The sequence below is a fragment of the Pseudorca crassidens genome, chromosome 18 (genome assembly GCF_039906515.1).
Source record: "Pseudorca crassidens isolate mPseCra1 chromosome 18, mPseCra1.hap1, whole genome shotgun sequence".
Taxonomy (NCBI): domain Eukaryota; kingdom Metazoa; phylum Chordata; class Mammalia; order Artiodactyla; family Delphinidae; genus Pseudorca; species Pseudorca crassidens.
The window spans coordinates 63,114,777-63,142,524 of record NC_090313.1 but is presented as its reverse complement, the minus strand read 5'-3'; the positions used below and the strand labels follow the sequence as shown (position 1 = coordinate 63,142,524).

The 27,748-nt window shown below is 40.5% G+C and overlaps 1 protein-coding gene across 1 annotated transcript in view; it reads right to left on the bottom strand.

Annotated features, from left to right (window-relative positions):
* LOC137210905 (uncharacterized) overlaps positions 1-27,748 on the bottom strand; it is a 719,095-nt gene that overhangs the window by 424,299 nt on the left and 267,048 nt on the right. Inside the window, exon 4 of the mRNA XM_067712973.1 lies at positions 24,063-24,189. The gene's annotated coding sequence lies outside the window, so the exon portion shown is untranslated. The remainder of the gene's footprint in view (positions 1-24,062; positions 24,190-27,748) is intronic.

Genomic DNA, 27,748 nt, shown 5'->3' with positions numbered 1-27,748 from the left:
GGTGGGAAGCTGACCCTCCCTGTGATATTCTAGCTCATCTATTTCTCATGCCCTGAGGTTCTTCTCTCTCCTGAAGGAGCTAGGATTTTAGAACCCAAAAGCCAAGACTGACTTTATATCTTGTGCTTACTCTACAACCTACCTTCCCTAAGGCAATAAAACTAGACCAGCCTAGTGTATTAAATGGAAGCCAGAACCAAGCAACACAAGGAAATACTAGAAAAATCCTCAGCTGATACTTCAAAATATTGCCCCACCACAGTGCATGAGGACCCTACAGCCTCACAAAGCTTTGTTCCGGCCATAGGCCTTGATTTCACTGTCCACTTCCTCCAGATGATGTTGGCCAAGCTGCAGAGAGGTATCTCTAAGCTTCAGCAAAATTGAGGGCTCTGTGGTTCTGCCATTTCACATGTGACAATGGTGATGTACGATGAACCATTTACCTCGTTTTCTTTAAGATTTGCCTTTAGAGTGAGTCTCAAATTGTGAAATCTGAGAGAAAGTAAATTGTTAATGGAGATTTGCCCTCTTTCCTTGTTTTGCCTTTTCTATAAAAGTTGTGATAAACATTAAGAAAACATGTCTTTTACCTGCTAAAATAACTGTCAGTCCACACCAAAAGGCTCATAATTTATCTTCCTTGTTGTATTTCTCCATCTTCATAAATATATTAAATAACACTTTCCCTTTTATATTTTATTCTCTCATAAGAACAGGTAAAACATTTCAGTGTGGACAAAAGAACTTATTGGTGGTTTACAGAAAAGACATCCATGTGAAATACCGCATCTAATAAAAATTAAGAAAAAATAGTCAGACTGCTTTATCAGAGTCAATATCAAGAGTGAGAGCTATGTCTAAACCGGACTTAGGCATTTGCTTTTTCTTATTTTCTAGCTTCAAAGAATCTTGCCTTTTTTAAGAGGCTCATATCTTCATCAGTATCTCTTAACTAAACAACTCCAGTAGCTCACTCTTCCCTTGACTCCTTTAACACAGACTTATTCTGAATCTACTGTGTATTGGGCATGGGATGCAAAATAACTAACACAAGGAAGTCACAGGTCAGTGGAGGAGATGGAAATTACAGCACAAAGTTAAATTCTTATGACAGAGAACTTACTGGGATTAGGGGCAGCTTTCCGCGTTCTGTGCCAGTGCTGGGTCTACCACCCTTCCAGCCTCCAAGCTGGCACCAGTTCCCTTCCTCCAGTGCATTCCAGATTAAATGCCCCTCCTGCTAAAAAATCTCAGTGGTTCCCCAGTGTCATTTCCTGATCTAGTTTGGGGGATATTAGTTTCAGGGAATCTGAGAAGGTATTACATGAATAGGGGACCTTGTGTTAACATAAATGGGAAGCAAAGGGTAAAACAGAGTTAGACCATTTGGTTGTGCTGATTTTTCAGGAATTCTCAGGGCTTGTTATTTGAGCTTATTTGGCTTTTAGCAATGCTAAAATGTGTTCGTGTAGTGAAAATATTGTGCATATCCAAGAGGAAGGGTGCATATTTACAGCATCTCTCCCAAACTTGTGACCACAGAATCCTTTTCTTCCAGAGCATGTTGCAGGAGGAAGGAAGGAAGGAAGGAAGGAAGGAAGGGAGGGAGGGAGGGAGGGAGGGAGGGAGGGAGGGAGGGAGGGAGGATGGAAGGAAGGAAGGGGAAGGGAGGGAGGGAAGGAAGGAAGCAACCCCATGCAAAAAAACAAAACCAAACAAACAAAAAGCCTTGAGAAGCACTACTCTAAGGAATAAAGTTCAAACTTCTCAGCAAGGTATTTAAGGCTGTTGAAATCTGTCTCTAATCTATCCTTGCAACCCTATTTCCTATCATTCTTTCCTTCCTGTACATCATGCACCACACTTGTTGCCTTATTGTTAGTTCTCTAAGTAGATGGTACACCTTAACATGCTTGAGTTTTTTTTTTAAACTTTTTATTTTATATTGGATATAGCTGATTAACAATGTTGTGATAGTTTCAGGTGCATAGCAAAGCAACTCAGCCATACATATACATGTATCCTTTCTCCCTCAAACTCCCCTCCCATCCAAGCTGCCACACAACATTGAGCAGAGTTCCCTGTGCTATACAGGAGGTCCTTGTTGGTTATTCATTTTAAATATAGTAATGTGTACACGTCCATCCCATACTCCTTAACTATTCCTTCTTCTCATCCTTCCCCTCTGGTAACCATAAGCTCCTTCTCTAAGTCTGTGAGTCTGTTTCTGTTTCGTAAATAAGTTCTTTTGTATCATTTTTTTTTTTAGATTCCGTACATACTATATTTCTCTTTCTCTGTCTGACTTACTTTACTCAGTATGACAATCTCTAGGTGCATCCATGTTGCTGCAAATAGCATTACTTCATTCTTTTAATGTCTGAGTAATATTCCTTTGTATATACGTACCACATCTTCTTTATCCATTCCTCTGTCGGTGGACATTTAGGTTGCTTCCGTGTCTTGGCTATTGTAAACAGTGCTGCAATGAACACTGGGGTGCATGTATCCTTTAGGACCATGTTTTTCTGCTTGAGTTTTTATTTGTATATTTCTCTGCTTATCATGCTCCTCACCATTCTCCTTTATTTCACCTCTCTTCACCCAAACTCCTATCAACACTGCAAAACCCACTCAACTGTCATCTTCTTGATAGTGCCTTCACTGATCTACCCAGACTATGTGAATCACTCCTCTTCTATATTTTCACCACTCTTTATATATATATTGTAGTACCAATCACTTCGTATACATATTTCTCTGCCTCCCTCAAGGGATTGCAAGCTCCCTGGACTTCCTCTTCGTAACCCCAGCATCTAGCCAATCTTCCACTACATAAATGATTATGTACACACTGAAAATTTCATATTAAGTTTTCAAACATTTGACAAAACTCCCATGCCTTCTTTCAAACCACCAGAAAAATACAGGTGTGACTTGTGTGCCCCTTTCTCTTAAATTTAGATTCCATGTTTGAAACAGGGTTATCAATAGATAGGCAACGTGATTACTACAAAGGAATTCTTAAGTCATCCATACCTCTTAGATTTTTTTCTTCTGCCTAGTTATAAAATCACATGCCTTTCTCACATGTCATAATCACCTTTAAAATTGTACAGCATCTTGCTCTGTATCTCTCTATAAACAAAAAGGAAAAAGGGGGGCCTTATGCTGCAGTGCCTGCCTGGCACAAAAAATATTTGTTGGAAACATTTAAAAAGTTATATTCTCTGGGAGAGAAGATAAACCCCTCCCAAATGCCAGTTCTTCCCCCAGGTTCAAAGAGCAGACCCACATGCTCCCTGCTGCTCTCTGGGCTCATCAGCCTTTCCCTTTGAATTTTCTTTCTTTTATATTTTCATCTGCCTCCGAGTGTCCAGGCATCTCCAGAACATCAGAGGAACTGCCAGACTAGGGTAGTCTGCACTCCTGTCCTCCTTCATGTGCCCCATTGCCCCCTCTCCAGTTTCCTCCTTCTCTCACTGAGACTCAAAGAAAATTTGTTCATTTTGCCAACAATTCTCAGACGCTTTCAGTTCAGCAAAGAGGTTGACTTATTTTATTCCCTGGTGGGAAAAAGAAACGTGACATTCTCCTCATAATTAAAACACTATTTTTCTTGCTGCAAGGAAAAGTTTAACATTGTATAGCCCCCAGATGCTGCAGTTTTTAGTTAAATGGCATTTTACCTCCACATTTAAAAGTTTTCTCTGGAAATGCATGTGTACACACACACACACACACACACACACACACACACACACAGTTTCTCACAAGGGTCTAAACACCTCCGTTCTGCATCCAGGGTCCTTTATCATCGGCCCCCACCTATACCTTTCCTGGTTGCCCACTGCAGCCCAGCTCTATAGCTATCTGATATAGCCTGTCAACACCACAGCAAGCTCATCCCCTCAATATCTTTGCATCCGTGATTTCGCCCTCATCTTTCCAGACTTCCAGTCACAGCTCAGATGCTCTTCCAGAAAGCCTTCACTGACTAGGGGGTGCACAGAGATCTCTCTTTAATCCACGTGGTATTTTAATGCTATAGCACCTTTGTTAGCCTTTATTCAAAATTTTTCTAGCCTGGTATTCACTGTTGTCTTGACTCTCCAACCAGCCAGCCAGTGAGCTGGAGAGAGGGTGTGGGCTCTGCAGTCAAGCATCTGTTGGCTCTGGAGCTTAATTTTTGAGCTATGTGAGGCCCAGTTTTATTATTTGTAAAATGAAGAAATAAACACCCCCTTACAAAGTTGAGGGTTGCCATCCATTAAATGAGGTCTCAAATGTGAAGCTCTTGGCCTTCCTGTCCTTCGTGAACCCTCTAATGGCTTTCCTGAGGGCAAGACCATTTCCTACACTGGTTCCCAGGTCCACTGATTGCCTAGCACGGTGACTTGGGACGTGATCAGCAGGAACTGCTGAAATGTCTAGAATTAACAAAAAGCTAGACACATAATCTCAGTTGGTGAGGAAATGAGAGACATCTTTAACCATTCAAGACAACGTGCCTCTAGAATTGAACTGGAAAATGAGATAGCATAAAAAACCGACCAGTCACAACACACAGATCATTTCCATATGAGAAGGATATTTTATTGAACACACATAGAAAATCAAATGTCTTAACACCTTGAAAAGAGGCTTCCTTGAGTCTTGCAGGGATATGCAATAAAAAGATGTCTCCTTCAGGCTTTCTAACTAACTGAGTTCTGATTAGGTCCTATCACACATTAAATCACAAGACAGGAATATAAAATACTATGATAAGACAGGAAAAACATTTCTTTAGTTTGTATGTGAGCTCAAAAATGTTGCACAGTTAAGCTATGGTCATTTGCTGGTTAAGTCTCACTGTCAGCCTCAGGAGTCAGAACAAAACAATAGGCCCTTAATTTGAGTCCTGTCAGTTACACAGTGGATGTGAGGAGACTGAGTATTTCCAATTTGCATGATTTCTATCATTTCCTATTACTAAATGGGGGAAAAAATGTCATCCATTCACACAAGGAGTTCCACTGAAAAGCAAAGTACTTCTTTCTGTTTACTTAAGCACCAAGCTAGAATATGGAGACACACAATAAATTCTAAACATGGTGCACATCTGGTCCCAAAACCACAATCAATTTATTGCTGCATCTGAAACATTTTCAGCAACTGTCATATAATATATTTTCACACATTTCTAACAAGACATTTTCTTGGAACCAAAAGAGACAGGTATATCTGTCAGTTCAATTTCTTGCAAACGAAAGAGAAAAGTGTTTGGCTCAGATGTCTGTACTGTCTTTGGAGCCTTGTAACTATCATATGAAAAGGGTATTAGTCAAAGATGCCAGAAGCTCAGCAATTACTTCCAAAGAGTGAAATTACTGGCTACACAGAAAAATAAAAAGATATATGCATGTATGTAGGCACCCTCCCTTTCTTCCCATTCCAACAGAACCACTTATTGCACTTATTTGAAGAGATGTACCACAGGCTTGTTAAACCCATCTATCTCCCAGTACTATAATATTGGACTCCCTACTAAATGGAATATCTTGATCCCTGTGGCTCTTAAAGCACAACTTTATTAAAAGTTTTATTAAAAATTAAAAAGCAATTGAAATCACATTAAAGTGCTCAAAAGCTCTAAATTTTCACCTTAACCCCCTCTTGGGCATTTGAAAGGAGAGTCACAAAGGTACTGGATAGCCAAAGAGCCCCAAGCCCAATAAAAAGGGCTGTCAAAATGTCCCAGTACTGGTCCCAGTGAAACCATTTCCTGTCTCACCGTTGGCTGCAAAATCTGCCTTTAAGCACTTTCTCCTCTGCAAAAACCCTGGGGATCCTTTAAGAGCCTTGTCACAGCACACAAAATTTCCAAGTGATTCACCCTTCCCCAGCCAAGCCCCACACCAGCTATGCAGGCTTTAACCTTTCCTGATAACCCACTCAAAGCACATTCTGCTTATAGGGCTGGCAAGAAATGCACATAGGCAAGACTATCTGATCTTTAACAAGGTTCATAAACAGATTGGACATCATCAATCCTCTTTCATACTTCTGAGCTTTTGCCAGTGCTGCTCCCTCCACCAAGAAGGCCCTGGCTGACTTTGCCTGGTGAACACCTCATCATGCTTCAGAACTCAGTTCAACTAGGACTTTTGGGTGGCACTTTCCCTGACACCTCTCCCTTGCTGAATTAGGTGGTCCATTCTCTGTGTGGGATGGAGCATCCCATACAACCCTCCTCCAACTCTACCGCAGCATACTGGTATTCAACAGAGAGTAGGATGTGTCACTATGTCTATCTTCCACACAAGCATGCAAGCCCCTTTGGGACAGGGCCTCTGTATCCCCAGCACTGAGGACACTCTTGCATAAAGAAGGGACTCCACAAAATATTTCCTACATGAAAGAACAACTGCAGGAGGCCAGAAAATTCTTGACTCTATTCAGCTTCTATCGGTACTCCATGAGCAAAAGAGAGAATCTCAGGAGAGGACAAACTCAGAGTTTTCAGGTCTTCAACCAAAAGAGCTGACAGTAAGGCAGGTCTGACTGATCACATGGAGCTGAAGGAGGAAAATACATGCCTTTACAAACTGAGCCTACAAGCTTGCTATTAGAGCAATACAAAAAAGACATGGAAGAGCACCCAAGAGAAGGGAATTTAAGGGGTCACAGTGAACAGCAGACAAAACGGTAGGTGCTGTCCTCTGAAAAAAGCAAAAGCTGAAAGGACAGGACCAAGGTGAGGAACCCAGGAAGGGGATAAGTGGGATGAGCAAGGGTGGGAAGGAACATATAACTTATTAGCCAAATCACAGTATCCTAGAATGGCAAAGGATTTCTTGGACATGAGAAGGGTCTCTTGGTCCAGGAAAAACTTAGAAAGACTGTCCGTATGTTAGTCCAGGAGAAAAGGAGGGCAAGCAAAGAAGGGGACAATAGGGCAGATTGCTTGAGGCCCTCAAAATGAAGTGACCCCGTTTGTGCTCAGTTGAGTTGAACAAAGAAAACTGCACTGATGAATAGGAGGCTGATCCTGTACTTAAGTTCACAGTATGTAAGAGAATTCACACAAAACCCAGAAAACTTCAGGAGAGCTAGGTGAGGTCAGACAGAGGCGCACACAGGGCTGCAGGGCCCACGTCAACAGCTCACAAGAACACACCGCGTTCTGCCTGCTATGATGCAGGTGTGTGTAAAGGAGAACTCCTAACAGCAGCTGAAATAACCAAACAAGTTGGTGAATGGCTGCCCTGGGCCAGTATGGAGACATATTGGCTGAGTGCAGTGTCCCTCTGCAGAGCTCTCCAACTGCTTGAGAATTCTGCTGTATCTCCTGAGGTGCCCTTGAAAAGACTTTTAAAATTTTATGTGGTTTCTAAGGCATCTTAATTTTTAATAAAAAGTTCTTATTAATGTTCTGGATAAAAGACTATGGTGCTTACATGATCCGTTTTATAATGTCAAACTCTGTGCAATATATGTATATATTTTTAAAAGACCATGGTTTCGCAAATGCTGACAGTCTTTAACATACATGATTACTCTCCTTCCATTTACTTTACTGCTTGATCCTGTGGCCAAGGGCAAATCCATCCAGTTCTCTGCCCTGACTTTACTTCTTTACAAGGGGAGGAGTTTAAAGGGAAATGTAACATAGTGGTAATTTCCAACAGCCTTAGCCACTGAAACATGTTCGTCCAGCTGACCCTGTTGACACTGGCTTTGGACACGTGTTCCCTAAGGCCCAAGCATGTCAAGGGGCATGTATCTCAGACACGTTTCTAAGGATGATGGCTATCACAATGAAGTAAGACACCTACCTGTAAGTGTAGAACAGAACCCCTTGATCTCTCCTTTCCTTTGGTTAATGCCTTAAAATTTACAAAGTGCCTTCTTTGAGCCTCAGAGAAATTGTATGATTCACCAAGATTCCCTGGCTTGGTGCCAGAGCCAGAAGCTACGCAAACTTTTTCCTGCAGGTCCAGGCTCTGGAGGCATTCTGACTGGAACACCTGTGGCTGGAAGTGATTCAGTAATAAAATGTAGTGATTAATAGCCCAATACTGGAGTCATTCAGAAGAATGGATGTGAGGAGAACACAAGGGGAAAAGGCTGGAGCTAAGACACCAGTGGAGGACGGATTGAACACTGTTTTCAAAGGACATTCCAGAAAACTTCCTCAGTACAGGAGAGAGGTGGTGCCAGAGCATCGTCAGGAATGAGTTGTGGGAAGCCATGGTGGAGAAGGCTAGACATTTCAGGAAGAGAAAATTACATCTCATGTGTCCTAAGCATTAGGGAATTGCTGAAAGCTTAGACTTATAAGAGTAGGTAAATGTGTCATTTGCTTAGGAAATGAGTTAGTTGGTAGCATCTTGTTACCTCTTATCTGAGAAGAAAATGTAAGAGGTGTTCAGAGAGAAAGATAAAGGACCCCAAGAACAAACCCTGCAAAAGCAATGGATTTTTCCAAGCTGTTAGTATCCTATTTGTGAAGTAAGATTTTCTTTTAGCTTCATGAATTCATGCTGTGGGTTTCAAAACCGTCTTCTGCATTCAAATTTTGACTTTTCTTCAAAGGACTTAGAAGTCACCAACATCCTTTGAAGACACAGAAAACACACCAAACTTGAGAAGGAAAATGAAATGACAAGGAAATAGGAATGTTCACTTTATTCACACATATGGTGCTTGACTCATTTTCTAAGTGAATGACACATTGATCCTACTCTGTAATTTAGGCTTTTTGTGCCTCAATGTTCGCATCTATAAAGGAGGAAAACTAATAGTACCTGCCCGTGGGTTGTCATTAGGATTAAATGAGTCAATGTATATAAAGTACTTGGCACAGTGGCCAGCATAATAAATGACAAATAAATGTTAGCTACTATTCATATTCCAGTGAGTGCTTTGATTTCTATAAATCATAAAAGCAATCCTTGAACATACACATGCAAGAAGTTTCCAATGGTTTGCTAGGTCTTTGAAATTTGATCTTCCTTGACTTTCCTCAGCGACAATCTTAACTAGCTAAAGTTATTGATCCAGGTAGCAAGATCCACACCTCTATGTGGTGACTTTTTCCACTCACTGAAAATTTCCAGAAAGTAATCATTTCAGGCTGAAATTGTGCAAGTTTGGTCTCAACCCAATGGAAACTCGCTTGCATTGGAAGATGGGAGCAGAATCCATCTCCCACTTTGGAGTGACTGGAGTTGAGGAACAAATAAGACTTTTTTTTTCTACCCCAAAATAATTAACTTTTTTTTTAACATCTTTATTGGAGTATAATTGCTTTACAATGGTGTGTTAGTTTCTGCTTTATAACAAAGTGAATCAGTTACACATATACATATATCCCCACATCTGCTCCCTCTTGTGTCCCCCTCCCACCCTCCCTATCCCACCCCTCTAGGTGGTCACAAAGCACTAAGCTGATCTCCCTGTGCTATGCGGCTGCTTCCCACGAGCTATCTATTTTACATTTGGTAGTGTATATATGTCCATGCTACTCTCTCACTTCTTCCCAGCTTACCCTTTTGGAATCTAAAAAAAAAAAAAAAAATTGGTTCTAGGGGCAGGACAGGAATAAAGATGCAGACGCAGAGAATGGACTTGAGGAAATGGGGAGAGGGAAGGGTAAGCTGGGACGAAGTGAGAGAGTGCCAAAATAATTAACTTTTAAAATTACCAAGCATCATAAGTTTAACATTAGCAAACAGTAAGCCCTGTATATAGTAAGTACAGTAAGCCCTGTATATAGTAAATGACCACCTACTTTGAAGCTTCTATTATTTTTAAGATTTTTTAAACCTCCTTTGAGACAAAGTTGTCCCAAATTAAAAAAATTTTTTTTTAATGTCCAAGTTTTTCAGCTAAAATACTCTACATTTTAACAGTTTCTTCTCTGATTTTTCTCTTTTAATTTCATAACATATTTTACAGCTCTGGGGTGTTGGTAAAATGATAGTGGAAAGTGTTTTTTAACATAGATTAAATGCCAAGAGCCACCTTCTCTACCCACCAGACATCTGCAGTCACAAGTCCTTTTCTTCCTGATGCCAAGACACTCAGATCCAGTGTTTGGAAACATCGGTTTCCCAGTCACCGGACTGAGCAGGGCCTGCAGCTCATGTCCACCCAGCTCCAAACCCAATGCTCACCATGATGGATGGGAGAATGGATGAGTGAATGAACAAACAGGCATTGTATGGACCAAACTATCACACAGTGTACTGAATATTTTACTTATCTGGATATTTCTTAGAAATGTTACAAGGTTTTGTTCATTACAAACACTGCATTTCTCCAACATGAAGGTTTCTTCTCTCTTTGTCTTTATCACCACCAGCCACCAGTAGCCAAGTTATAGAATCAGTGGCTACACATCCTCAAACCCATGAGCACTCAGAGTTGCAGTTGTTTTGACTGCACAGCAATCATGTTCCAATCTTCCCAAAGAAAAGTGACTCTGAAATGAGACCTTTCTGAACCCCCTCCCCTCTGCCACGCTCCCATAAACCAAGAACCAGTTCTGATCTAAATGAGGAAATTCTTGGATAGAAGGGAGAGCTGGAGGGAGGGGGGCATGTGATACAGGAGAGCATTACTCAAGCACCTCCTGCCACTTCACTCTGCATCAGAGCAGCCTCCAGGTCAGGGGTCAATGATGCAGAAATGATGGCTCAGAAAACGGGCGCTCCATTCACAGCTCCACTTGGACAAACTATTAGCTCTAGTGAGCCTTAAGCTCTCAAAATGCAAAGGCATGTCATTTGCTTCTTTGTATTCTCAGAGGCCTAGTGCAGTGGCTGGAATACGGTGGGGGGGGGGAGCTTAAGAAGTGTTTGTGAAAGAAAGGAAGAAAGAAAGAAAGAAGGAAGAGAGAGAGAGGGAAGGAGGGAGGAAGATGTCCAGTCTCCTTGGAGCCCCTATTTTGCTAAAATATTACTACTGCTTCTTTTGGGGGCCCTGCCAGGCCACTGTAGCGACTACAACTTCCTGATGCCTTCCATCCAACTCTTTCATTAAGTTGTGCCTGGACCATTTTCAGTTTTCCGGACAACATGGACTAAGAGGAAAACCTGGAGTTTGTACATATGATAAAGTTTTGAATATCAGGTTGGTGAGTTATCTCGTGTCTCCTCTGCATGAGTGGTTTACTTTAAATATAGTGTACAGCTGGAGCCAGGGGGCAGGCATGGGATCCTATAAAACGTGGAATCACATTATTGAAAATCATCAAAGGCCTTCACTTGAGCACTCGACGTTTGCAGGCATGGGAAATTAGAGCTGTGGAACGTGTGACGCTATCTCAGAACAAGAAGACACGATTCTTTGATTAAGCTTCAGGCTCTTGGAATCTCCTGATTGTTCATCTCATACTAATGATCTGGGAGAAACACTAGAAGGCAAGTTAATGATACTCACTGCTGACTCTGAATTGGGAGGGAGCCACCTGAAATATCAGTAATCGGCCAAAGAAATAATTACAGGCTGACTAGATTAGAAATTTAATCTCCATGGGGCTTTCCCACAAGTAAATGAGATTCAACTTATAAAACATTATGAAGGAAAAAAGGCTATCACACTCATCACTGTGTACCTTAGAAAACTGGCTACATCTGGACTCTCAGCTATGCCTCCTCAGAGCTACATGCCAGAAGGGTGCCCCCCCCCAAACAGAATGTGGCCTCCAAACAGGAGATATTTAAAAATGTAAGCCCTCAGCCCTACCTACCAGGACTGGACACTAGCACACCCACCACCCCGCATGACCCAATGTACACTGAGCACCCACCATGTGCCAGATACTTGTGCCAGACACTAAGAACACAGAGATGAGGAAGATCCCATTTCTGGGCTTAGAGTGTGGTTGTAAGTGGTCCTTCCTTTGGAAGAAGATAACAGGAATTTCATTTCTAACTTGAAAACTTCTGGGCCAGTTTTGGACCTCCATGCTGGCAAGCCTTGCCTTAGTGCAAGTTCCTCTAGCAGAGCTCAAGGAGAATCCCCCCACCTTTGGAGTCGGAGAACACTGGCCAGGTCTAGAAAGGCTGTGAGCCTCAGGGGGTGTGTGGGCCTGCCCCCAAACTATCAAAGAGGGGAACCCACCATCTATCCTTGTTGCCCCCCTTTCTTGTTTTACCATCCAGTATTTCCCAACAAGCCGTACAACAGAATCACTGAAGGCACTTTTTAAAGACAGATTCCTGACCCTACTCCAGTCCTGCTGAATTAGAACCCCTGAGTCGGGTAGAATCTGCTTTTTAAACAAATCTCCCAAAAGATTTTACGTCAAGTTAGAGAACTATTGGGTAATAGAAAGAGCACAGATACTGGAGGCAGATAAACCAAGATCTGAAATCCAGCACTGCCACTTAATTAACATAATTAACCCTAGGGGACCTGGGTTAATTTCTTAGCTTCTTTGTGACCCAGTTTCCTGTGCAATAAAATGGAACAATGCCCAGTGTTGTTATAGACTTAGAATAGAGTATGCAAAATACCCAACATCGAGCCACTACTGCAATCTCTTCCCACCTCCATTAAACGCCTGCTCCCAGGAAAACATCTTACACTGATATTTTATAATTTGCTTCCAATTTAAATCAGATTTCTCCAAGATAGCTGTCTTATGGGTGTATCTCTAGCTGTGGAAAGAAGAGCTTTGTTCACAAATTTTAAAACTTCAAGAGCCATATTGTAATTAGGAAAGACTCAGGGGATAGACTTGTTTTAGCCATGGCGATGAGGCTATGGGTATACTTCCCTGGAAAGACAAAGTCAGTTATAACCTGAATTACTGGGAGCAAGAAATATAAATATGGTAAAAATTATGAGAAAGATCCTACTACACTGACTTATGTGTTTCATATCTTTTCAAAGAACAGAATATTCAACTAGTCACATAAATGGAGCAGGAAAGTTCTAGTAGGGACCAGAACATTGAAGAGCAAGGAAGACCTCTGGGAGGTGAGCACTCAGGAAGCACAGATCTCGAATATCTCACAAGCATCTGATCTTAGTGTTTACCATGAATCTGCCAACACTTGACCACTTTAGCATTCACAAGAGTTTCCTTCAGCCCAAGTTCTCAGTTAAAAGACGAGTCAGCTGAATATCCACATGCCACTGTCCCTGGATGCTCCACTGGCAGTGAACACAAACTTGGATAGAAATGAGCTCTATCTAAGACAAAAGGTCAAATCACCCAGTTTTCTGAGAAAGTTTTCCAAGAAAGTTTGGAGAACATCCTCAGGGGATGAAAAACCACCCAACAGGGCCATGTGGTGCAACCACAGTCACCAGTGGTCCAACAAAGGCTCAGATGCACCTATCCCTGACAAGGCATCATTACTCTGGCAGGTCCGCAGCAGGGTTACCCTGTGCTTGAGGTGCTCCTGCTCATGCACAGCATGAGAGGAACTATTGAAAGGATACTTTGGGAAGGAAGGAATTGAGCCAGAAAAACCCAAAGAACATTCTATAATACTTCCTTAAGAATATATGGGCACTGACATAACCTTCCCTAACTTTGTCTTCTCTACACTTTCTAATGTATCTGCCTTTCCTCCCATCTTCCCTTCCTTCTCTCCTCGATTAGAAGATGAGATGTTACCTAACCTAACAGCTTTGCATCATTCCACTCTGATCGCTCCTCTCTCCTGGATGACCACACCCCACCCTGCTCTGGATGACCAAACCCCACTCTGTCCTGGACGACCACACACCACCCTCTCCTAAATGACCACACACCACCCTGACCTAGATGATTGCAGCAAAATTGGCTCTTCCTTTTGGACCTTCCTATTGGTTTGTCTTCCTCTACACAGCCCTTAAGTGTTGGTTTCTAGGAATCCAGCCTGTGCCCTTTAACCTCTTTGCTGTACCTTCTCTCCTTGGACAATCTTATCCACACCTATGGGCCTCCATCACCACCTTCATGTCACAAACTGACAGATCAATATAAGAGTTTCCAAATTCAGTCTTAAGGTCCTGACTCTCAGATCTCAATTGTCCCTTTGGTCTCTCCTTTTAGGACTAAAAGAAAATGGCCTGAACTAAAAGAAGGAGCTTACAGTAGGATGTTCCTCAGAAGACCTTTTTCCTAGGAAGCCATTCTGAGCACACTTCCTGTTTTCCTATTCAAACCACTCCCCCTTCCCAATTTCATGGCTACTGAAGCAACACAGGAAGTGGTGCAAAGGTATCCAACACCTAGATTTGAATCCCGTCTCCACACTTAGGTAACTTACCTAAGCTCTGCAACTCTTAGTTTTATCATCTGTGTTGAGGGGTTTGTAATAATCGTCACAACATTATGAACATAAAATGAGATGATGCCTATAAAGTGCTTAACACAGTGCCCAGAACCTAGACAGAGCTCAGTTAGGTAATATGTCTGTGGTTATTATGCAGAAATGGTGGATCACATTCTGCTATCTCAAGAGGAAAAAAAAATCCATTGCAATGCTTTCTGAGTCCTTTAACCCTTTTCTGTCCCACAGCTACATATAATCCAAATGGTGGGTGCCATGTCCTGAGGCTGTTGGTGCAAAAGGCTCTTTGAGGGAAAGGGGTTTTTTTTCTTTTGAGTCCCCTTATCTAAGTATAAGATTATCCTATCAACCAGGTTGAGTTCATTCATGCTAAGCATCCTCCAATCCAGGGTGAAGCTGAAAGGGAAGATGCATGTCTAAATTCAAACTGCAAGGAATAAAAGAAATGAACATCAGGCAGAGTTGGGGAAGCAAGATGCCAAGTACAGGAAGCATGTTTTTTTACATAAGAATTACTTGTACCAAATTTGCTCTGCTTTCAAATTCCATCTTTTGCCCTGTAATTAAAATTCCCTTGGTCTCACCCCCATTCAAAATGGGTGGGAAAGAGCAAGCTTGAGATCCTATGAAAGACAAGTGACTGGAGAGACAAATTCTTGACCAATTAAAACAGTTCTGTCACTTACACCCCTTTCCATGAAAAAAAATTATAACAATCTTCCCGTAGCTTTATTCTATGTGGCTTCCCTGGTATTGCGTGTTTGTTTGCACTCATTACTGTTGGGCATATGCCTTCCTCCCTGCTGAAATTCCAGCTTCAATTTTTCTTTAGAAAGCAACACTTAGTTCACTGGAGGCTGCTGATTATGAGGGTGCAGAGTCCCAGATGAATCATAGAAGCAGGCAGATTGCACAAATACAAATCCTCTGCATTGTGTTTACACCCACACTAACCTTCTCATATGGCCTCTCTTCCCAGCATTCCTTTGCTGGATTACCTCATCCATAGCCAAAGTACAATTAGTGCATTCAGGCACTAGAGACAGCTAACAATGCAAGGAGGAGTGGAGCAAACAACCTTCTGATTCCTAGAATCTAGACACAACACAAAGGCAAAAGAAATAAAAACAGCAATAGTATCTATAACAAGTGCTGTGGGGTGCCATCCAGATCCCCCCATTAGCTCATTCCCCTAGCTGCCAGAGGTATAGGCTGCTGGTGGCACAGCTAAGTCCCCTCCTAGGTTATGTCCCTGGGCTAAGGGAGCCACCGCTCCCAAGGTTACACCTCCTTCCCAAAGACAGACAGCATTCAACACCTGGTCAGTGTGGGTGTTCAAAGCCTGGTCTCTCTGCCTAAATTTAGAGCAACTCTGAATGGACATCCCAGATCCAGTGCTCCCCATATCATTGATGAGAGCCTTTGTTTGGACTGCTTTGCCCTTCAACTTCTCCTTCTGCCCAATACCATTCCCCTCACTTTTAATAAATATCCCGAGTGCAAATTTTCATCTCAGTATCTGTTTGCCATTGAACCTGACATAAACAATAGCTCAGAGGTAACATCTCAAGGCACAGTGAGACTGATATTCCAGAAACTTCACTAAGACTTGAAGCCCTTCTTAAGATCCATGGAAATATCATGGAGTCGTCTATGGTATTACAGAGCCAGCTTGGCTCTTGGCTCCACAATAAGATGGATACTCAGGTTGGGCTCTGGGGAATGAAAAGAGCTGGGATTGGAGCCAACATGTCCATGAGCACTGGGCTCAGTTCCAGTGCTTCATCTGTGTGCCCTTAAGCAGGTTTTTAGAGCAGTGCTTCTCAAATGATCAGTGGTGAAAGACCTTTTTCGTTTTCAATCTATCACAAACCAACTATATTTTTATATCACACGCTATATATATTTAATATATATCACAAACTATATTTTTATAAAGTACAATAAAATAAATTACAACTCTCCACTCCTTAAGTGTGGGCTGCATATAGTGACTTCCTTCAAAAGAGTATATAGAAAGGAGATGTGAGAAGATAACTTTACAGTAGAGAAAACTGACAAACACCACCTCAGCCACATGATCAAGGTCAACACCAACAGTAATAAGTCATGTTTGTAGCCTTGACATGATGTGATGAAAATGCCCTTTACCTCTCTGGTCTCCCTCCCAAAAGCCCACATGCCCAATTAAATCATGAGAACACATCAGACAAATCCCAACTGAAAGACACTCCACAAAACTTCTGACCACTACTTCTCAACACTGTCAAAGTCATCAAAACCAACAAATGTCTGAAAAATAGTCACAACCAAGAGGAGCTTAAAGAGACATGACAGCAAAAGGTAATGTGGGAGCTTAGATGGGATCCTGGGATTGAAAAGGGACATTAGGTTAAAAACTAAGGAAGTATAAATAAGATATGAACTTTAGCTAAGTATGTATCAATATGAGTTCACTAATTGTAATGAATGCACCATACTAATGTAATATATTAATAATAGGGGAAACTTGGACAGATGCTATGAGAACTCTTTGTACTATCTTCTCAATATTTCCGTAAATTTAAAATTGTTCTAAAAATAATTTTGTTATAAAAAATAAAATACATTAAATATACAAGAATTTTTAAGAGGCGTATATAATATAAGCCTAGTTCTTTAAACTATTAGTGTCAATCGACTTAAAATTTCTCTCTCAAATTACTATAAAAGTTTCTAAGTGCTTCTTTTTTCCATTTTTCTTTTCTTTATTTTCAATTGAGGTATAATTAATTTATAATATTATATTAGTTTCAGGTGTACAACATAGTAATTCAAAATTTTTATAGATTATACTCCATTTAAAGTTATTCTAAAATATTGGCTATATTCCCTGTGTTGTACAATGTATCCCTGTAGCTCATTTATTTTAACTAAATGCTTCTTACTTTTGCTTTCCGTACCTATACCAACCAGTAGTAAGTGGTTCTCAGACTGGCACCAGTCTGAGGACCACACTCTGAGAAGCCCTCCATCTGACTCAGTTTTCTCATCAGTAAAATGAGAGTATGAGACCAGAGGATCAAATCTCCCATGCATGTTCCTTCATAGATAGTCCCTGGAATGCTATCATAAGTGATCACCTTCTGCCAAAAACAGCAGATTTGCAGAACCAGATGCCCAGAACCAAGTCCCTTCTCCATGACAATGGCATGAGATACTCACTGTCCAGCTTTGTGAACAGCTGTTCTCTCCCCAAACCTCTCAAATTCAAGCAGAACAAAAGGTACTGTCTCTGGGCTTTTTTTTTTTTTTCCTAATCCAGAACTAGAAAAGGGAGAGATGGAACATAAAAGTAATGCTACATGTTCAGGCTGTCACAGATGGTCCTCAAGCCAGGGTAAGTAAGTGTTCCTTTTCTTTTCTCTCATTCGGAAGCCCTAGGAAACAGAGAGAAGCCTCTTGTGCCAGGAGATTAATGGAGTCTTGAACCAGCTGTAATTGGCCAGGAACCAGAAGACTGTCAGCAGACCATGAATTGTCATAGTTGAGACAGGATACGGTCTGAAAGAAGACACACCACAGATGGGGAAGTTGGTAAAATGAGTGGAAGGCAAACCTTCCAATGAGCAAGAAGGTTGGCGGGGGGGACGGAAATGGCAGTTGAAAAACAGATGGTGGCAACCTGTCCCTTTAAATAGGTTTTTGAGATGTGAATGGAAGGTTTCAAAATAACCGAGGAAGACAATTTAATGCATCTGAGAGGGCCAGGAATGATTCAATTTTTTGTAAGTCTTGGAATACCTAGAGTTGATGCCATGACTGAAGCCTCAAGAAACAGGGAGCACACACGGCAAAAGCCAATAGGGAATTTGAACCAAGAACACATGCCACCACTCAACTACCACGAGTAAGATAAAGGACATTTAAATATTGGAATTTTGGAAAGAATTTAAATATTGAAACACTTAGGTTCCATGCACTGTTCATATATCTATTATCTCCTATTAACTATATATTATTTTTATTAACTAAACTTCTACTCTAACTTCTCTGTGGTCCATCTCCTAGCAATAGAATTGATCTAGGTATTTGACCTGTATTTCAGAAATTTGTAGAGATGGAATATGTCAGCAAAGGTAATACTGCACAAGACTAATGCATTAGTCAGAATATGCTAATTGCTATAATAAACAGTCTCAAATCTCAAAATGTCAGTGGCTTAACACATCAAAGGTGGTTCATTGCAGGTCATGTTTTAGTCGACAGGAATAAGGGAGGTGGAGAATGGAGAAAGCCCACCCATTCCTACCTGCCTTGGCCTAGAAGTGACACAACCATTTTTGCTCATGTTCCATTGGCAAGAACTAGTCACATGACCTTACTAGATACAGGAGGAGTGGTAAATACAGTTTGACCATGTTCCCAGGAAGAAGAAACAGGTTTGGTGAGCACTGAGCCAGTTGCCAGGAATAATTACATGAGGAACTCACAGAAAGCTGCCCAAATATGTTGGTCTTCAATAGTTTCACATATCTCAGATAATAACATCCTAGAAAACAGGGACAGTGTATGGACAACTTTCTTATTAGCACTTGAGTCAGTGCCCCATCTGTTAACACTTATTCATAGGATTAAAAGTGTGCAGAATTCGACTGCCTTTATTCAAATCTGGATTCTGCTACTTGCCTCCTCTGCAAGGTTATACATCCTCTTGGTACCTCAGTTTTTTCACTTGTAAAATAAGAATATTAGTACTCATTTCATAGGATTGTGAAGTTTAAATGAGATAATTCTTATAAAGCATTCAGCATAATGCCCAGCACGCGATTTCTTAATATTTGTTAAGTACTTTCTACATGCCAGGGAATACCATAAGGGCTTTACATTAATGAACTAACAAGACTCACAACAACACACCAAGGCAGGAACTTTCTCCATTTTGTATACAGAAAAACAAGTCCAGAGCTAACCCATCCAAAGTCACACAACTAACAAGTGGAAAAGCCACAATTGGTACCTCAGGCATTCTGGCTCCAGACTCAGTCTCCCTACTATCATCTCCTGCCTCTCAATATTCCCTATTGTTATTGCTATTTTAACACATTTATTGAAGTATAATTGATGTACAATAAACTGTACATATTCAAGATGTACAATATGATGTATAATATGTTTTGACATATTATACACCTGTGAAACTGTCACCACAACCACACCACAACCTGTGAAACTGTCACCACAATTGTCACCACAACCATCACAATATGATGGAGGACATATCCATCACCTCCAAGAATTTCTTCAAGCCCCTTGGTAATCCTTCCCTCCCACCACTCCCCACTCCCCACATCCCCCTATCTGCTTTCTGTGCCTACAGTATAGCCTGAATTTTCCAGATTTTTACATAAATAGAGTCATACAGTTTGGACTCATTTTCATCTGTTATGTCGAATTTCATTCATGTGTTGCATGTATCAATAGTTCATTCCTTTCTATTGCTAAGTATTCCATTGCATAGATACACCATACTGTAATTTGTCCATTCATCTATCAATGGACATTTGAGTTGATTCTTGTTTTTTACTGTTACCATAAAGCTGCTATGAATAATCATGTACAAGTGTTTATATAGACAAATACTTTCATTTCTCTTCAGTGAATACACAGGAGTAAAATGGCTGGGTCATATGGTAGGTATGTGTTTAGCTTTTTAAGAAACTACCAAACTATTTTCCATACGGTTGCACAATTTACATATCCATCATCAGTGTATGAGGGTTCCCAGTTGCTCCACATCCTCAACTTGGCATGGTCAGTCTTCATTCTCCTAGGTGTGTAACAGTATCTCATTATGGTTTTAATTTGCTTGTAACAAATAATGATATTGAGCATTTTAATATATTTATTTGCCATCTGATGTTTTCTCTGGTAAAGTGCCAGTTTAAATCTTTTGCCTATTTTTAATTGAACTGCTTTTTCTCTTACTACTTTATGTATTGTTTGCAAATCTCTTATTAGATATGTGATTTGTAAATATTTTCTTCCAATAGCTAGCTTTTTTATTCTCTTCTAAGGAGTAGAGGTTCTTAATTTTGATGAAGTCCAATTTTTATATGCTTTTATTTTATGGATCATGTCTCTGATATGAAATTTAAGAAATTTTTGCCTAATGCCAGAGCACCAAAATTTTCTTTTATGTTTCCTTCCAGAAATTTTATTCTTTTAGATTTCACATTTAAGTCTATGATCCTTTTTTGGTCTATATATGTTTCAAGGTTCAGATCAAAGGTTTTTTTTTTTCTTTTATTGTATATGGATGTCCAATTGTTCCAGCACCAATGTTGGAAAGACCACTCTTACTCCACTGAACCCTTTGTGTCTTTATCAAAAATCAATTGACCATATACATGTGGACTTGTTTGTCCATTATATCCATTGACATATTTGTCCATCTTGACACCATTACCACTCTATCTATATCATAGTAGCTTTATAGTAAGTCTTGAAATCAGGTAATGGGAGTCCTCAAGCTTTGTTCTTTTTCAAAGTTGTTTGACTATTCTAAATCTTTTGCATTTCTATATGAATTTTAGAATCAGCTTCTTTAATTGCTACTCAAAAAAAAGCCTGCTTTGAATCTATAGGATCAATTTGGGGAAAATTAACAACTTAAAAACACTGAGTCTCCCATTCCAGGAATACAGCATATCTCCACATTTATATAGCTGTCCTTTAATTTCTCTTAGCAAGGCTTAGTTGTTTATAGTATACAAATATTGCTATTATTAAAAACTTCTCTCATATCCATATTGTTTCTCTACCTAGATTGTACCTATGAGAATCACATCACATTTCTCTTGCGTCCTCACTGAGCTTCCATTTCCTCATCTGTGAAGAGGGGGAAAAAAAAAACCTACTTCACAGTTGGACACAAAATCACACACGTAAATCACCCAACATCTGTGCCTGCTGCTGGATTCTACTGGCCTGATTATAGAGTTATTAACTTTTATTTAATAATAGGATAAGGAGGAAATTAGAGAAGTTGTAAGGATGAGGCCACAAAGTGTGGATTCAAAGTGAAAGACTGATAAGATAGAGACTAAAGAAGGAACCAAAGACCACAGCAGTAGGAACTGCACATAAACTAACCCCAAGACTGTTATGACAGCAGTATTAATACTCATGGCTAGACAGAGAATACATAGAAAGATGTACATGTACATGTACATGCACATACATTAAGAGATTAACTGGTGATGTTCCAGTTTTAGGAATGGGACTTAGAAGGGATTAGAAAGTCAGCCAAAGAAGAACCCTGAATATGTAGCACTGTACATTCTCTGCATATCTGGGCAGGCTATAACCTTCTCCAAGCCTTGCTAAGAACTGAATAAGCTGACCTGGCATGTTTTTAAAATATCTTAACTTCTATCTGGTCCAGAAAGGCCACAACCACCAGGAAAGAAGGTTCCACATACCCAGAGTGGGCACTCAATAGTGAAACACCTGGCATAATCCTAAGTGCATGTAACCCTCAATAAAGTCTTGATTGACTAATCTTTTTCCAAGTGTAAACACATTTACAATTAAGGTCCTAAAATGTTTATGATTGGTGGGTGTGGAGAGAATAGATTTATTAATCAAGGTAATTAACACTTACAACCACAACAAATAAACCAAAATCTTAGAGGCTTAGCATAATAAAGGTTTAGTTGATACGTGTTAGGTAGGCCTCCTTCATCTCATAGCTGCACTATCTCTAACATGTGGCCTCCAGTGTGGCCATACCAGGGCAAGAGCGCCACAGAGGAGGTACACTGGCTCTTAACTGCTTCAACTCAGAAGATCCACCCACAGTCCACTGAGCAGAACTAATCACATGGGCCAGACTAACTGCAAAAATGACTGGGAAATACAGGGGAACGAGCATGTAGTGAGCATTAACTATATTCCTGCAGATAAACCCAGCTCCTTCCCTCACTCTACTCACTTTCTCCCCTCCAGAAGTGGTAGGGGAGCAAGTAGATAAACTATTTAAGCAAAGGGTCTGCTTTGAGGTATGTTACATGGACAGAGGGAAAAAAGACATGGAAATCAGGTTATAGTGATGAGGGAGATGGATCAGTATTTATAGAAGGAATTTCAGAGAAGAGTTCTCAATGACAGTATTCCTGTACCCAAATATCCACAACCAAAAAGCTCTGAAATGTTTCTGTGTTCCAAATGTGTAACCAAGGGGGGAAACCAGAGAGACCCCATTTGCCATAGCTTCCAGTGACTCACTGGGGGATTTTGTCCTTCCCATCTCCACAATTCTGGGCTCTGCAGAGTTGGAGGCATTGGCCCTTGAAGAGTACATTCTTGCCAGAAGACAGAGCAAGAGTCCCATTGAACTATAAGTTATGACTGTTGACAGGGCACTCTGGCATCCTAGAGCCCAGGAATCACAGAGGAAAAGAGTAGTCACCATATTGTCTTATTATGTCTCCATGGGATATGCAGTTAATCCTCTTTTTCATTCCTGATATTTGTGATTTGTGTTCGCTCATTTTTTCTTAGTCAGTCTAGCTATGGGTCTATTAATTTTCTCTATCTTTTCAAAAGTCAACTTTACACCTGTCTTTATATTTAAAGTGCACTTCTTGTAACCAACATAGTTTCATTGATTTCTGTTATCTTAATTGGTTCCATCTTTTTACTGAATTGGGGTTTTAATTTGCTCTGTCTTTCTAGATTTCTAAGGTTAGTACCTTAGATCATTAATTTATAATTTTCTTGTTTTCTAATACAAGCCCTTAAAGATATAAAATTTCCCCTAATTACTGTTAGAATAGCTGCCTTAAAATCCATGTCTGATAATTCTAATACCTGAGCCATCTCAGGGTTGATCTATACTGATTATATTTTCTCTTAAGAAGAGGTCAAGAACCCCATTCTTGTTCTTGTGTATGTCAGTAACTCTGGATGGTATCCTGGATATTGTGGAGGATTTCTTGTGAGGACTCTGAACTATATTATACTTCTCCCAAAGAGTATGATATTTTTGTTTTGGCAAAATTGCAAAAAAATAAATTAAAAAGGACTCTTTCTTGAGCAACAGCTTTTATCTCAGTTTAGTGCATTTACCCTTTACAGAGCTGCTTGTAGTCTGCCACATACATTCATGGGATCAGCCAAGAATTTGGGAAGTTTATACACAGAATTTAGGGCTCGCCTCTCGGGCTCTCTCCTTTTAGAGATTTCCCCCTCACTTTTCAATGGCTATAGCTGCTCTCAACTCGTTCCTCTAGTTCTTCAGGCCAGAAAGACTATGGACATTGCCTACAGCCAACTCTTAAGCTAAAATACTATAAATAAGGGAAGGAATTCCTTGCCTTGTCCTTTCAAGTGCCAACCACCCTCCATAATCTCCTTGCATTTATTCACTTTCCAGTGCCTTCAAAGGTAGTTCTTTGTATTTTCCATCTGAAGTCAGTTTGGTAGCAACTTAGCCATCCCAGGAGTGAAAATCAGTATGCATTTTTAAAAATAAAAATTAGGCATAAGATATTTAAGTGTGTGAATTAATTTCTTGTGTTCATTTTTTTCACAAGAAGACTTAGAGGAGTAAAAGAACACAAGACAGATTGGAAGTGAAGAGTGAACGTTTCTAAAAAGAGAAAATACAGAAGGGGAGGTAGAGCCACTAAAGACAACATAATTTTGCATTACCGTCGATTAAGCCAAATCTGACCAGAGTGATAAAGATTATTGGTTAACATGTTTGGAAGGCCATGAGGCTGTGCTCCATACCTTCTGCTTGCCCAGATCCACTTTCCACTCTTCTCCTCTGCTCTCTGCCTTGGGACCAACCTGTACGGATGCATCAAGAGTTCCCTTCCTTTCTGGCTTCCATTTGGATTCAGCCAGTGGTGAGTACCTGCAGGAGATCAAAGCAAGGGAAAAAAGTGAGGTCAGGAAATTTTTTTCCCAAGATCTCTCCCTGGTAGTTTTCTGTGGCTTGACTGCATCCTTCCACCAAAGGCCATAGTTCCTGTCAGACGGTTTTCTCCAAAAACTCTAGATTCTGGTAAACACTCCTTCTGCTTGCCCCTTCAGACTTAGGGTTGGTAAATGGCTCCCTGCTGGGGTACTGCAACATCCCTCAGTGCTTTTCCTAAATCCAGCACACACCTTTGTAAAAAGTCCCTTTATTAAACTCTTCCCAGTATGAGTGCACCATCTGTTTCCTGCCAGGATCCTGAAGGATAGAGCACTCCCAGACAAAAAAAAAAAAAGACTTTAACAGGTCTTAGAAAGAGAGGATGTTAAGTACCAGCCCACATGCGGTCAAACAGTAGAGGAGACCTTCAGTACCTCTAAAAACAGTAACCCATAAATTTCACTCACATGCATTGTCTAATTTAATGTTAGCAACACTCTGATTTAATAGGTATTGATATCATTTCCATTAAAGGTGAGAATACTCAGACTCTATGGAAATGGGTTTACTAGGATTCCCAGATCTTCTTTAGACTACGGATCCTATCATCTTCCCCCTACACCCTGACCCTTGCCATTCAGATAACACACACCACCAATGCTAAAAATCAGAGTTCTCTAACTTTGAGGGCAGGCAGGACATTTTTAAAGTCCATGAAGCCCAGGGAAGGGAGTGGTCACTCACACTTTGTCTATTAAAGTCCAAATGTTGGAGGAATGGCACATGACAATTTCAGCCAGTTTGGAGATCTGAGTTCATTAGTCAGAGACCCCCTCTCGCATTTATTTTAAAGAAACTTTATTTAAAAGAAATCATGATTCAACATGGGAGTTGCAATGTATACAGCACCCTTAAATATTTCTTAAACATTGTCCCATGGCTTCCCAGGAGTTCCCACACTTCAGATTGTGAAATTCATGATATAGAATAAAAGCAGAATAGATGAAGATCTTGGGCTCTGGGGACAAGTAGATCTGAGTTCCTGGTACAATACTTGCTAGTAGCTGTGTCCTAGGCAAGCAGCATAAGTTTTTTGATCCTCAGTTTCCTCATCTGTAAAATGTAGATAATAATAATACCTACATCATAATGTTAAATTAATTAAATAAGCTAATGCATTGTAGTGTTTAATATAGGGCCTGGCTAACTGTAATCATTTAATAAAACATGGCTAATAATACCCAGATTCAAATCAACAGTAAAATTTATTTTGCCATAAGATGGCACGTAAATATTAAAGGAAAAAAAAAAACTTTTAGACACAGACTAAAGCTCCCTAATTAGAAACTTAAAAAGAAATAGAAATCTAAGCCTTAAGTGTATCCAACACTGCTCCCACTTCCATTTCAATTTTTAAAAAAAGAGGGAAACTCCAGAAGTTGCTGGCCTTCTAAATAAGCCTGTCATTTCCTAAAGTAAATGCTATGTACCACTGGGTATAAAATGTAACAGAAAGCTGTCTGCTCAATTTATTTTATAGTTCCTTACTTATTGCTTTCCATTTCCTATTTTAAAGCTGTAAATTTCCCTTAAGCTGCAGCTAAAATTATTATTGTCATTGAATTACCTTATTTCTTAGTATAGTGTCTGGATTGGAGGACACTCCCTCCTACAGCAAGCTGCAAACGGGCACTCTGCTAAAATGGGGCTGTGCAGTTTGCTCTTGTGTGTAGTTACGACCTTGCCATTTGATGTAGGGAAGTTCTTTCTGCAGATGAAATTGTTCTAATGAGCGATTCTGGATCCAGATTTTGACTGTGCAAGGCATGCTATAAATATCTGGGGATTGATTAACTCACCAGAAATGGGAATATTTTAATAGCATTTGGTCATCTTCCACAGGAAGACCAGAAGTTCCCCCCTTATAAAAAGGCTTTTTAACCTTTTAAATATTTTATCCCAAAATTCCATTAAGTGTTTGGGGGAGCCTTCAATCTGCCTTCTTCCTTTTGCTAAGGGCATGAGCAGGGCCAGTATCACTAAGCCTGCCCTCCAAGATCTGTCCATGGAAAGCTTCAGAAAAACCTACTCCTCAGGTATTGTCTGTCAAGTGTCAAGGCACAAGCAAGGCCTTCTGGGGGACATCATTCTGAAGAGTTGGGTTCAAAGCCAGAGACCTGTCTGTTCCAGAGTTAGAACCCAGTTAATGTCTCTTATATACTCCCTTTGAAATGATCACAAAATTAATGTTATAATTAAATATGTGGTTGTGTTTTTGTTTGGTTGGTTTTCTGAGTTGATTTTTTCTTTCTTCTTTTTTTTTTTTTGCCTTCTTCATAATCAATCTCTGTCTTGAAAAATCAAGAAGTAGATTACAGTAGTTGGTGCTTTTGTTTATTGGGATATCGTGTGTATGTGGCTTGAACCCTGAAGTTCATCCATCTAAACTCCCACTTCCCCTGGCTTGGGTGCCCCAGACAAGCACAGATTTCTGATTTATTCAATGGCCTTTCAGATGGACAGCAAGATCCCACAACTCAAGATTATGTACACTTGTGACTATTTGTGTCAATCATAAATAGGTATCATCTAAACCACAATGGCTTTTGGCATCCCTGAACTTGGATCAAATAAGTTTAGATGTCTCTAGGGAAGAAAGTATTGGATTTTAACTTAAAATGTTATAAGAACTCAGTGACTCTGAAGACAGATATTTAACCTTTCCTTGTAGTACAACTGGCTAATTAGATAGACAGGACTCCTCATATTACTGATATAAAAGTTACGAAATTGTCTGACAAACTGTCTTCAGCAAAAACCAAATTTCAGTTTTCAGTAACCCAAAATAGCACATCACTGTGACTACTATTACCTAGGTATTTCAACCTCTGGTTAGGGTATCATTAAAAACTGGAAGCAATTGAGCTCAGAGGTGCTGCTTCAGGCTCTATGAACCACCAGTCTTACTGCCAGGAAGTCTGGATATCATGCAAAGTGGCTGGAAAGCAGGCTGCCTATTGCATGGTGGTGAGTCAATGGCATCATCAGGCCTTCTGCCCTACCCACCACAATCTACATATCTGCAGATGGAATAAACACGGCGCCAGCTTCCATTGCTGACGTGGTTCCAAATGTCTCCATCATCAGACACGCCCCTGGCCCTGGCTGCTGGAAGGTGGTCAGGAGAGGCCAGGTGGGGCTGCTTCCATCCTGAGGAGGGCTCCTCCAGCTCTCTAAATAGAGGAGGCTCTTTCAGCTTCAGCTCTAATTCACCTGGAAAGCCACCCCTGGAGATAGTAAAAATCAAAACTTCACAGCAATGATAAGAGCACTGAGAAGCAGCAGACTTCCTGAGTCTTGAAAGGAAAAGTCATTGGAAGATATTTTTCTCACTGCCATCTGTGCTTTCTTAGGCCCAGCTATATTCAAAGCTAGTCTCTCCCCATCTTAGGGACTCAGGCCTTCTGGTGAACAGAGGGCAGGCAGCTGCAGAAAATGTGTGGCTGTGAGAAAAGGATACAAAACCCTCAGGAAGGTGTGTAATATTTTTGTTGAA